The sequence below is a fragment of the Aquarana catesbeiana genome, linkage group LG07 (genome assembly GCF_042186555.1).
Source record: "Aquarana catesbeiana isolate 2022-GZ linkage group LG07, ASM4218655v1, whole genome shotgun sequence".
Lineage (NCBI taxonomy): Eukaryota > Metazoa > Chordata > Amphibia > Anura > Ranidae > Aquarana > Aquarana catesbeiana.
In genome coordinates, this window is record NC_133330.1 from 115,614,316 (window position 1) to 115,626,883 (window position 12,568).

Below are 12,568 nucleotides of genomic sequence, written 5' to 3' on the forward strand. Positions count from 1 at the left end.
ATCACTCGGCTCTCGGCTGCTCCCCGCCGCCATCCTCGGTCAGGGAATCGGGAAGTGAAGCTCTGCGGCTTCACTGCCTGGTTCCCTACTGCGCATGCATGAGTCGCGCTGCGCCTCTGCACTGGTCCCCGTTGTGTTCTGGGAACTGTGTGTTTCCCAGAACACAACGGGGGGGGGGGGGCATTTGCGGATATTCTGCGGCTGTCTAAGCCCAGAAGTGGCTGCAGATACCTGTATTAGACAGGTATCTGGACCCCCCTCCCCCCGAAAGGTGCCAATTGTGGCACCGGAGGGGGGAGGAATCCGATGAGCAGAAGTTCCACTTTAGGGTGGAACTCCGCTTTAAGGATAACAAATTAGGGTAGGACAATGAAGGATTAACACCCTCATAGACATCACTAACACTAGAAAGAAAGAAAGTCCGATGGACAAAAACCGACGCTAGGGCAGCTATTGGCTACTGGCTATGAACTTCTTTGTTTTAGTCCGGTCGTACATCATCACGTACGAATCCGTCGGACTTTGGTTGATTGTGTGTAGGCAAGTCCGTTCATTCGGAAAGTCCGTCGTATAGTCCGTGGAAAAGTACGCCGGGCAAAGTCTGCCGTAAAGTCCACTTGTGTGTATGCGGCATAACTGTGTTGTGTAATCCTTTGCACTAGGGAAAATATATACATCAGGTGAGATAAGGATTTAAAAATATGGAAAAGGGTGTTCAAAGGTATTTGAGGGAAAAATATGGAAAACAGGTCTAAATGAAGAATGAATGAAATGGCCAAATGAATGTGGAATGAGAAAGTGTTTGTATTGTGTTTAATAAATGCACAGGGTATTATTATCTTAAAGTGTTTGTTTAAAATGTACACAAAGAGTTGTCTCATATTGTATTTTCTTGTTTCGGGAGTAGAGGCTATTCGGCCCATGTTGCTGATAATGTACCAGTATATTTCCCTAAAAGTTTGGGGTTAAATTAAAATTGATAATGGGATTTTGGTAAAAAAAGGGGGAAACTATACATGTTTGAAGAGTTACTGAAATTAAGTAACCAGGACCAAAATAAATTGCTGCATGTATTGAGTCCATGAGATACTGAAAGAGGAAAGTTTGTTTGAATAACAGTCAGAGTGACTATTCTGGATATATTTACCTTTTGAATTCCCAGAGTGTCAATCGTGAAGTGTTAATGATGTAATGTTGTTTATCCATCAATGTTTTGTTTGTTGCTGATGATCAGATATATTTGCAAAGTTGGGAGGCTGACTTCTGAGTCAGAATATATGTTTGGGTAAAATGTTCTGTTCGGAGACCCTCGGGTCCACTTGGGTCCCTGGGGATAGAAGGAACTAAAATGTGTTTGTTTTGTTGAAATACTGGATTTGAAAGGGAAAACAAATGTTTAGTTAAATATATTGAATCTGAATAATGAAAACTCTTGCTGAGAAACATTTTCTAGTCTCATTTATATTTTTGACACCCCACATATTGCAGAGGGTGTAACAGACAAGCACTTATCACTTTAAACAAATGCTCCCCTTGTTCACTTTCATTTTTTTTCATTATAATAGTATTTAAACTTTATCAGCAGTAAAAGTAACACTCTGAGCAAACACCCTTTCTAATTACTACTCTGTACAAGGCAGAGGGTGTAACACACAAGCATCCATTATTTCATTATTTTTATTCACCATTAGGGGAATCTTCAAACTGCATTTTGCAGCAGGTGCAAACTTTCAGTATCCACCTTTTTTCAACATAATTTGAAGAAGTTTTATTAATATTTGATTATTACTATCAGGTATCTATAAGAGGAATAGCGCCACACCTACAATTTTTTTTCCAGAGCAGAATATTGCCCCCTTACTGTGCCCAGAGCAGAAGAATGCCCCCTTAGTGTGCCCAGAACAGTTGAATAACCCCTTAGTATGCCCAGAGCAGAAGAATAACTCCTTAAGTGTGCCCAGAGCAGAAGAGTGGCTCTCTCAGAGTGGCCAGAGTATGAGTGCTCGCCTCAGGGCCCAGAGCAGAAGAGTGCCCCCTTAGTGTGCCCAGAGCAGAAGAGTGCCCCCTTAGTGTGCCCAGAGCAGAAGAGTGCCCCCTTAGTGTGCCCAGAGCAGAAGAGTGCCCCCTTAGTGTGCCCAGAGCAGAAGAGTGCCCCCTTAGTGTGCCCAGAGCAGAAGAGTGCCCCCTTAGTGTGCCCAGAGCAGAAGAGTGCCCCCTTAGTGTGCCCAGAGCAGAAGAGTGCCCCCTTAGTGTGCCCAGAGCAGAAGAGTGCCCCCTTAGTGCCCCTTAGTGTGTCCAGAGCAGAAGAGTCCCCCCTTAGTGTACCCAGAGCAGGAGAATAACCCCTTGGTGTGCCCAGGGCAGGAGAATAACCCCTTAGTGTGCCCAGGGCAGAAGGGTGCCCCCTTATTGTGCCCAGGGCAGGAGAATGGCCCCTTAGTGTGCCCAGAGCAGGGGAATAACCCCTTAGTGTGCCCAGAGCAAAACAAATAACCCCTTAGTGTGCCCAGATCAGAATAGTGACCCCTTAGTGTGTCCAGAGTAGAATAATAACCCCTTAGTGTGCCCAGAGCAGAAGAGTGTCCCCTTAGTGTGGCCAGAGCAGGAGGATAACCCCTTAGTGTGCTGAGAGCAGGAGAATAACCCCTTAGTGTGCCCAGAGCAGGAGAATAACCCCTTAGTGTGCCCAGAGCAGGAGAATAACCCCTTAGTGTGCCCAGAGCAGAAGAGTGTCCCCTTAGTGTGGCCAGAGCAGGAGGATAACCCCTTAGTGTGCTGAGAGCAGGAGAATAACCCCTTAAGGTGCCCAGAGCAGAATAACCACCCCTTAAGGTGTCCAGAGCAGAAGTGTGCCCCTTAGTGTGCCCAGAGAAGGAGAATAACCCCTTAGTGTACTGAGAGCAGGGGAATAATCCTTTAGTGTGCCCAGAGCAGAAGAATAACCCCTTAAGGTGCCCAGAGCAGAATAACCACCCCTTAAGGTGCCCAGAGCAGAATAACCACCCCTTAAGGTGCCCAGAGCAGAAGTGTGCCCAGAGAAGGAGAATAACCCCTTAGTATGCCCAGAACACAGGATTAATCTTATCCAGATTAGGCATGCCCCTACATTAATGCCTGCCACCACTATAGAGGACTGGAGTCACAATTCTTATCCTTCCACCATTGATAAAGACTGGAGTCACTCCCCCCCTCCCTCCGCATACAGCAGCTCCATAATAAGAATCAGGACCAGGCAGGTGATGTTGTGATGGTGAGGGGGTGGGTGGAGCCTACCTGCATTTCCAGAAGTAATCCTTCCTCCTCCAGGGCTGGGACAGGAAACTCTCCCCTTGACCTGATCCTGGCTCAGCCCACAACAGCTCAATATAAGCACACACAGTTCCTGTCTGCCTGGTGGTGATGAGGAAGAGGGGTGGGCGTGGCTTTCATTCAGAGAAAGCAAAATTACCTTCCTCCATGGGCTGAGCTGAGCTGGACTTGCAAGCTTTTCCATCCTCCATAGTGCGGTCAGCAAGTGTAGAGGCGCCACATGTCCCAGTAATTTTAAAACCTAGTGCCTTTGCAGGGCACTGTGATCACTCCGCCACTGATATGAGCACACCAACCGCACCCCTACCGGAACTCACTGAACATTAGTGGCTTATGCGGCCAGAGCCAAGGTATCCCTCCTCTAGATGAAAGAGTACCCAGACCTTTTTTGTCACACAGGGCTTGCAGGTAAAATATTCTTTAAAAAATTGTGTGACGTTATATTGGTAATTCAGGTAATTTCTGGGGGTGCTTAAATAATGTTTGGGGGTGCTTTAGCACACCCAAGCACCAACCTGGCGCCGCCCCTGCATCACAGCTTCTCGTGCACGTTACAATTGTTTTCTATTGCCCTTGTAGATATCTGTGTTTTTCTATGGCAGAAAAATATAGATCTCTGCACAAGTGTGAACAAGCCCTTACATCAGTACCCTCAGTCCCCCCTTCACAGCACATCTCTCCCTTTTACATCACAGTCCCCCATCAGAAACCGACCCATCAGAGACCCGCCAACCCATTACAGACTGTCCCATTACAGCGTGTCCCCTTAAAGACCCCCTCCATCCATCACAGATCCCTCCCACCCCAATTACAGACCCCTCTACCCCCATCACAGACCCCCCCCCCACAAACACAGATCCCCCAATCAAAGATCCTCTCCACCACAGTCCCATCAGAGAACAGATCCCTACCACCCCAATTACAGACCCCTCCATCACAGATCCCCCCACTCCATCACAGATCCCCCCATTACAGACCTCCCATCACAGATCCCCCTCCATCACAGACCCCCATTACAGATCCCACTCCATCACAGTCCTCCCTCGATATTAGAGTCAGACTGTCCCTTTCATCAATGCAGCATTCCCTCTTCCTCCCCCTCCCCACACTGCCCTACCTTAGTCACACAAGCCAGGAAGCACGCATGGCAGGTCCAAAGGGCGGGACTTTTCAAGGTAAAGGCTGGTGATTGGTTGCTGGGACCGCCCCACTGTATTGCAACCAATCACCTGCTTTGTAACTTGAAAAGTCCCGCCCTTTGTCCGGACCTGCCATGTGTGTTTCCCAGCTTGTGTGACTTAGGTAGGGCAGTGTGGGGAGGGGGAGTGATTTGATTATGTAATAGAGAGACCTGCCGCGCCTCCCATGTAATCAAGGATGTTAGCGGCAGGCAGTTGAGTCGGCAGAGGGGAGAGAACACTCAGGCAACTATTTGGCGAGGCTGCGAGCCGCATAGAGCTGCTACTGGGTCCGGATTCGGCCCACCATTTAGTGATGCCTGTTGTACAGTATATGAATCCTCAAGGCAAAAGGATGGGGGAAAGTTTGCGAGTTCTGAGTGGTTTAAAACTTTAGAACCAACCTTGAAAAGTTATCACTGTGAGTTGAATACATTACAAACATATACCTAATTTTACAGTAATGACCACAGATACAGGGTGATTCTGCTTTACCTGTCCACAAAGTTGGACTGTACATAAAGTTCAAGCTTTACCAGGCACGGTTGGCATACCGCCAAAGAAGTCTTCAGGGAGTGGGTTCCATAGTGATGGACCAGTGCCCTGGACCTGTATAGCCTCTGAGGCTGACTTAACACATTGCACCAAGCCCCAAGGTAAGTGCCTGAAGCAAACATTACAGGCCATTTTCGCAGCATGAGGTCCAGGTATGGCTCCAAAGGTTTTATATAGGTTGCACTGATCCGGGTACACTGCGTCTGTGTAGGCATTAGAAAACAGTGAGGCATTGAAGTATTTAGAAGAAAACATATTCCTCGGCAAAGGAGAAGAGATTCATCATCTTCAGACACCAGCACAAAACAGAGGATTCAAGGAGTGGGGTGGGATTATGGAGGAGGCACTCCAAAGGGGTGTGTCCTCAAAAGCTTGCTAGTGTCCAATCATCTGAAGGTACACACCTATAACCATGGTGAATGAATATGTTGCCTGTATACCTGTGCTGTACAATTACGGAAAAAAAAAGTGTACAGAGTCAAAGAAATGGGTTTGTTACTTTCAGGGGAGGGAAGATGCCCATTTTTCTATAACACTAAAAAAAAAATGCAGCATGCCAGAGGGGATATACTAGGCCGTCTTACAGCTTTGTTTGCCAATGTCCAATCTCCTGAAGGCAACAGCATAGCTCAGTCTTAGAATTACTTCACCTTGTGTGTCAAAAAAAAAAAAAACAGACAAGAAATCTGATCGGGATAATTACACACTTTATTCATTTGAACAGTTTGTCAGTGTATCAAATACGTACAATCAGCAATGGCTGGAGAGATTTGTCCTCATTTATAATGAATGCAAACTGACCACATATTTTTTCCGCTAGGCACTGGCTATGACTAGGGCTGTTACCCTGCACATAAATGGAGAAATCACACCCACTAGGCTGACAATTCTCTGCAAATAGTAATTTGGCACTACGTAGCCTCCCTGGCGGTATGATTATGTCAGATTTTTGCGCCTCAAAGCGGTACATTTATTTTGCATAGAAATTTGGCGTTTTAGATTGTAGGCCTGTAATTCAAAATAATAATATAATAATAATAAAATTAATTTCCCCATGATTCACGATCGCTCAATTCTGCGAGTGTTCTAATTTACTATTGCTGCTTTCTAGCTGGTCTAAAACCACTTTTGACGTAAAGGGACACAATCTCCAGTTTCCAAGAAGAAAGAACAGTATATATCATATAAAACTGCATGCAGGGCATTGGACAAAGCACTGGGGACAAAAGGGATGTGAAATTATTTTATACAGTAATGTAATCTGTAAGATTACAGTGTACTGTATGTATTATGCTTTTTCATTTTTTTGAATTTGCTGCCGGGCTCCACCCCCGTGCGTCGCAACGCTCGCAGGCAACGGAACCCGGCACAGACAGGCATCGGGCGGAGGACAGAGCCCACGGACACAGTGGGGGGACATTGCAGGATCCTGGGGACAAGGTAAGTATACTGCACCAGGATCCTGCAATGCAATCCCAAGTGTGGCTCGGGGTTACCGCTAATGGTACTAAAATTTAACCCCGAGCCACACTCGGGAAAACAGCCAGGGAGGTTAAAGGACAACTAAACCCAGGAACAATTTACTCTATTGCAGCTCACCAGTCCTTAAATATGGTGGCTGCATTTGTTTCCATTTTTCAGGCTAGGAACACTTTCAGCAAATACAGAAAATGCCCTGTGACTTTCCCATTTCCTATGGCCTGAGAACATATAACAATGTCACTGTCTTTTTGTAATATACTAATCCCCCTATTCTCCTTGCAATGGAGAACCATATGGTCAGGATCTTTTCAGAGTCTGGACTGGCTCTGTGACGTCAGCCAACAGCGGACTTTAGCTCGCCGACAGCTGAAAATGGGTCACAGACGTGCACTCCTGTGATCCATAGAAGTACAGCCAAAAAAGCTTTGGCTATATTTCTCTAAATGTGGTGGCTGCATTTGTTTTTTTTTTCTTAGTTTTTTTCCCCCCGTTTTCACCTGGTGATCAGGTCAAAACCACACCACCTGTATTAGAGTGCCTACACTCAGGATGAAGCAGCAACAGACACACCTTTGGACAGCAGCACTGCTAATCTGGGGCGGGGAGTGTTAAATGCATTAGCAGATTTAGATGCACTAACAAATGGAAGCCAAATGCCAGCTAACACTTTTTACCCAGTTACAGCAAACAGTTTTGTTCCTTTTGGTATAAAGGCTTTACATAAATAAAAGCTGATCATTATAAACAAAAAATGCTCGCTGATAGGTGAATGGCTCTATCCCGTGCACAGCATTTACCAGCAACTGCGAACTGTTTAGGGCTGTAGGAGAACTGCTTCTAGTTTATACGAGAGTCGTTCTTGGTGCACGTGGCTGTGTGTGAGCAGCACAAGGGGAGAGCCATACATCTACGGGCAGCATAAAACTATATTAGATCTCTCCATTGAGTTGTAGTGTTTCGGTAAGCTGATTGATGTGGTGGTGGCCAAGTGCACCGAAATTGGTGATGGTAGTGCAAAGAATACACTTCACATTGCACTTTTTCATTTAGAGTGTGTAATTAAATAAGTTAATTAACAAAGTTTATTGGAATGATGCATTCAAAAATTTGATGGATTTAACAGTGTAGCACATTGTCTACTATATAGTATATGTACATACTGTAGGCGGATATCGGGTGTTCTGATATCAGTAAGTGCTGCTGTTATTTCACTTTTTTATTTTCACCATTTTGCACTAAACTAGGTTATATAGGTTTCTTGGTTTCACATTTTAAAAGCTGAATATTGTAAGCACCCGTCAGTATTAAATGGTTTATTTCAACTCTCCAACTGCTACATATGGACAGTATGTTCTTTTGAAAGACAACAAACTTACTGGCAGGCTCAGCAAGTGAAAATAAAGGAAATAAAGACTAAAGAGAAAAAACGAATGCAGCCGCCACATAAAAAAATGAGTAAGCTCTAATCTAAGTTTTCTTTTGGGTTTAATACAACTTTGTACTTGAAATGTGCAATAGATTACATTTTTGTGTTTGGTTTTAGAAACACTTTTTACTCCTGATGTGTATATTATACTATGTACTTAAAAAAAAAAAAAAAAAAGTATTCTGTTCTGTTTGTATGTCCTCCTTTGTGTAAATACCTAATGATCCTGCCAATGCCTCTGTTTTTCTTTTTCAAACTGGCCCTGTTGGGCATAGAAGCACACCCTTGTGCTGACATGCCACCCTGCACAGCTTTTCTCTGGGAAGATCAGTGTATTGCTCTTTATCTGCCTCTATATACAGTATCTCACAAAAGTGAGTACACCCCTCACATTTTTGTAAAATTTTTTTTTATATATTTTCATGTGACAACACTGAAGAAATGACACTTTGCTACAATGTAAAGTAGTGAGTGTACAGTGTAAATTTGCTGTCCCCTCAAAATAACAACACACCCGTTAATGTCTAAACTGCTGGCAACAAAAGTGAGTACACCCCTAAGTGAAAATGTCCAAATTGGGACCAATTAGCCATTTTCCCTCCCCGGTGTCATGTGACTCAGTGTTACAAGGTCTCAGGTGTGAATGGGGAGCAGGTGTGTTAAATTTGTTATTGCTTACACTCTCTCATACTGGTCACTGGGAGTTTCACATGGCACCTCATGGCAAAGAACTCTCTGAGGATCTGAAAAAAAATAATTGTTGCTCTACATAAAGATGGCCTAGGCTATAAGAAGATTGCCCAGACCCTGAAACTGAGCTGAAGCACAGTGGACAAGACCATACAGCGGTTTAACAGGACAGGTTCCACTCAGAACAGTCCTCGTCATGGTTGACCAAAGATGCTGAGTGCATGTGCATGAGTGCTGCCAGCATTGCTGCAGAGGTTGAAGGGGTGGGGGGGTCAGCCTGTCAGTGATCAGACCATATGCCGCACACTGCATCAAATTGGTATGCATGGCTGCTCATCCCAGAAGGAAGCCTCTTCTAAAGATGATGCACAAGAAAGCCCGCAAACAGTTTTCTGAAGACAAAGGACATGGATTACTGGAACCATGTCCTGTGGTGTCATGAGACCAAGATGAACTTATTTGGTTCAGATGGTGTAAAACATGTATGGCGGCAAGCAGGTGAGGAGTACAAAGACAAGTGTGTCTTGCCTACAGTCAAGCATGGTGATGGGAGTGTCATGGTCTAGGGCTGCATGAGTGCTGCCGGCACCGGGGAGCTACAGTTCATTGAGAGAACCATGAATGCCAACATGTACTGTGATGTACTGAAGCAGAGCATGATCCCCTCCTTTCGGAGGGGCAGTATTCCAACATGATACCGACCCCAAACACACCCCCAAGATAACCACTGCCTTGCTAAAGAACCTGAGGGTAAAGATGATTGACTGGCCAAGCATGTCTCCAGACCTAAACTCTATAGAGCATCTGTGGGGCATCCTCAAATGAAAGCTGGAGGAGCGCAAGGTCTCCAAAGTGTGAGGGCTGTACTTACTTTTGTGAGATACTGTATATATACACACACTGGAGATCAAAATTAGAGAACAGCCTACAATTTCCTAAATTTCAAGGTTAACTGCTTAGTCCTATTTGAAATTTTCTAAACAGGAGTAAAAGCAGTTTTGTTAAGTATATTTGATGAGTTAAATATCTTTTTAAGCACAGAATAAAAAACTTCAATGAGATTTGAAAAAGAACATTGATCAAAAACATTTTCAGATACCTCTGTTAATCTGGCACCTTGTGCTAATTTCTTTGATTGTATTGACAAACCCTATTTAACTGGCAGCCTAACTTTCCAGTTTTCACTGACTTTGCAAGATGGTGAGCCTTTCTAAATTGACGGAAACCCTCCGGCAGCAGGTTGTCCAGATGAAGGCCAAAGGGATGACCCTTTCAGCCATAGAGACAAGAGAAGTTTGTCTTTTCAAATCTGTGATTTCTATAATATTGCATCTTTACAGCATCACAAATGCATTTAAGTCCCCCAAGAAGGCTGGTCGTCCACAAAAATGCAAGAGGACAGGATAATGCGGATAATCTCAACGGGTTCAAAACTGCAGCTGCGATTGCTCACCAGTTCAACGCTGAACAGAGTAAGGATCTGTCTTGTCAGTGTCTCGATGTTTAAGGCTTCATGCACACTGGAGCTCATAAACGGCCGTTTTGGAGTTTATGGGTTGTTAAAAAAAATGCCCAAACTCCACTCTATGTTATCCTGTGTCCATGCACACATGGACTTTTTTTTTTAGCTTTTATCAGCAGTGGAGTTTATGAGCTGCTCTCTGAACGCCACAAAATCGCGTTCAAAGTGCCGTTTTTCTGACCACAAAAAAAAGCTAAAACCCTAAATGCCGATAAATGCTCATAAACGCATGTTAATTAGTGCTCGGCGTTCTATTTTTTCAATGCATTGTGGGCGTTCCGGAATGCATTGTGGGATTTTTGGAGTGTCCTCTGTATATTTTTATTAAAAACGCCCATAAACGCTAAAAAACGCTCATAAACGCTAGTACAAAACGCTGTTAAAAGCGCGTTTTTCAACCAGCATTTTCTGCCAGCAATCTGACATCCAGAAAAAGCTTTTTTGAGCTCCAGTGTGCATGGAGCCTAAGAGAATTTGGACTGAAAGCCCACTCTGCAGTGACCAAATCTCTCATTAGCAGAAAGAATCAAAAGGCTAGTCTAACCTTTGCTGAGGAGCATGTTGTGTGGACAGAGGAGAACTGGTCCAAAGCTCACTATATAGTGATAAAAGTAAGTTTAATTTATTTGGGTCTGATGGGAAACATTATGTTTGTCATCAAAATGGGGAAAGACTGAACCGAAAGTGCGTAAAGAAGTCAGTGAAAAGTGGAGGGGAAAGCTTCATGGTTTGGGGGATGTTTTCTGCAGCAGGAGTTGGGCCTCTTATACAGCTACATGGCAGAGAGAATGCAAAAGTTTATCAGAACCTTCTTCAACAACATGTGGTTCCTTCCCTGCGTTCATCACCCAATCAGCCAGCAATTTTCATGCACGACAAAGCCCTCGTCACATAGCAAAATGAGTAAAACAGTTCCTTGAAGCTGTAAACGTTGAGATAATGAAATGGCCAGCCCAGACTCCTGATCTAAACCCAATGGAAAATCCTTGGGGACAAAGTTTTGGCAAAGAAACCCACTGTAGTCACCGAACTGTGGAAGAGAAAGGAAGAAGAGTGGAACAAAATCACACCAGAGCAGTGTGAGAGACTAGTGATGTCCTGTGGCCATAGATGTGCTGAAGTCATTCAAAGCAAGGGCCTGTACACCTCCTACTAATTGTTGATGTAACCTCCAGAAATTTTAGTTGTAATCTTTTGCCATGGCACAGTCATTGCTGTTCTCTAATTTTGATCATTGTGTTTTCTACAAAATAAATGTTTTTTTTTTGTTGAAGTGCCTTGGTTATTTTGAAAAACATTGTTCTATTAGAATGGTATAGCCACAACAGAAAAATCTATTAAATGTTGAGCAATGAAGATTACATTATTTCTGGAAAATATTACGTTTCATAAATTGTTCTCCAATTTAGATTCCCAGTGTATATGTATATATATATTTATATTAGGGTTGCAACAATATCGATACTAATGCCGCGTACACACGGTCGGACTTTTCGTCTACAAAAGTCCAACGGACGCCGACGGACTAAAGCTGGCTGGTAATCCGATCGTGTGTGGGCTTCTCCGGACTTTCAGCAGACTTTTTCAGCCTCAAATCCGACGGACTTTAGATTTGAAACATGCTTCAAATCTTTACGTCGTAACTACGACGGACCCCGAAATCCGCTCGTCTGTGTGCTAGTCCGACGGACAAAAACCCATGCTAGGGCAGCTATTGGCTACTGGCTATGAACTTCCTTATTTTAGTCCGGTGTACGTCATCACGTACGAATCCGTCGGACTTTTGTGTGGTCGTGTGTAGGCAAGTCCGTTCGTTAGAAAGTCTGCTGCAAGTCCGCCGAAAGTCCGCAGGAAGTCTGTCGGACAGGCTGTCGGACTTTTGTAGACGAAAAGTCCGACCGTGTGTACGCGGCATAAGCATTTGCACGAGTACTTGTACAAATGCACCAATACCTGAAACAGATACCTTTGCTGTGCGATTTGAAACCATACAAAATGAATAGGCTCAAATCGCACTGCAAAGAATTGCATGTGATTCAAATAGGAATGCAGTGCGATTCCTGTCCAAATCGCATGCAGTTTCCCACACTGTTCCTGTGTGAACCCAGGCTTGATATAGTAACTTCATCCTGGGTTCACACAAGAGCGGTGAGGGAAACTGCATGTGATCTGGACAGGAATTGTACCACATTCCTATTTAAATCGTATGCAATTAGAGCACATTCATTTTGTATGGGCTCAAATTGCACCGCAAAGGTATCGATATGTACATGACCTAAAGTATCGGTACTCATACTCACCGATTAAAAAAACAGATCGGTGCAGCCCTTTTATACATATATATATATTTATATATTATACACACACACACAAATGTTTTGCTGTGCATTTTTATTTTAAACTGAA

The 12,568-nt window shown here is 44.1% G+C and overlaps 1 protein-coding gene across 1 annotated transcript in view; it reads right to left on the reverse strand.

Moving 5' to 3' along the window:
* TNRC6B (trinucleotide repeat containing adaptor 6B) overlaps positions 1-12,568 on the reverse strand; it is an 814,361-nt gene that overhangs the window by 183,943 nt on the left and 617,850 nt on the right.